Below are 936 nucleotides of genomic sequence, written 5' to 3'. Positions count from 1 at the left end.
CTAAGTTCAATTGTTCTATTTTCTCATTTGTTGTTTACTCTGTCAACTTTATTCTACAGAGTCCCTCTAGTGAATTTTTCATTTCTGTTATTATATTTTACCAAGTTTGAAACTTGTTTGGTTCTTTTAATAATTTATTTATTGGTCACATCACTTGATGAGATATTCTCACATTTTAGATTCTTTAGATATACCTTATTTACGTATATATGTACACACATTTATTTGTACATCTATATGTGTATATATGCACACACACACACACAGAGTTGACTTAAAGTCTTTGTCCAGTAAGTCCAATGTCTGGGTTTCCTGTCACATTTTCTGTTGCTCTTTGTCTTCCCCAGCATGTGCATATATATACCTTACTGTTATTTTAGATGTCATGTAAGCTTTGTTATTAAAACCAGTTATTGTTAAATAATACATGGGTTTCTGGAAGTCATCTTATCTCTCCAGTGTTCACTGATGCTCTTTCTTTATTGACTTTCTTGGATTAGTTCTATAAAATCTGGTCTTTATTGTGTATGAGCACTGAAGTCTCTGCTTGCTCAGTTTATAATTAGAGATTTCTTAAATGCCTTGAACCAATAAATTTCCCATTTCTTGCTGAGGGCTTGTTTGTGTGTGTGTGCAAGCGTACATACTTTCAACACTATGGCAGACAGTTTATAATTCTGATTTAGTCTCAATTTGTTTTTACAGAGTCTCAATGTTGATCAGAGGTGATACACCAGTCTCCTCAGGTCTTTCTGGGCATCTGTACAGCCCTGTGCATGGGTGTTACTTTCTAGATTCCAGGAATATGTCAGAGTCCTTAAGGCCGTTAAGTCATCTCATCCCTACTTTTTTTTTTAAAGATTTATTTATTTATTCGTACAGAACTGGGGTACAGGCCAGAGATGCGGAGGGTGAGAGGATTCACCAGAGACAGAG

At 35.1% G+C, this 936-nt stretch overlaps 1 protein-coding gene across 1 annotated transcript in view; it reads left to right on the top strand.

The window, feature by feature from the left end:
• SLC3A1 (solute carrier family 3 (amino acid transporter heavy chain), member 1) overlaps positions 1-936 on the top strand; it is a 34,412-nt gene that overhangs the window by 23,014 nt on the left and 10,462 nt on the right. The gene's annotated exons all lie outside the window — the stretch shown is intronic.

This window comes from Condylura cristata, unplaced genomic scaffold (genome assembly GCF_000260355.1).
Source record: "Condylura cristata isolate star-nosed mole 26May11 unplaced genomic scaffold, ConCri1.0 scaffold00020, whole genome shotgun sequence".
Taxonomy (NCBI): Eukaryota; Metazoa; Chordata; class Mammalia; order Eulipotyphla; family Talpidae; genus Condylura; species Condylura cristata.
Note: the sequence above shows the minus strand (reverse complement) of the source record. Positions and strands in the feature narration are given on the sequence as shown.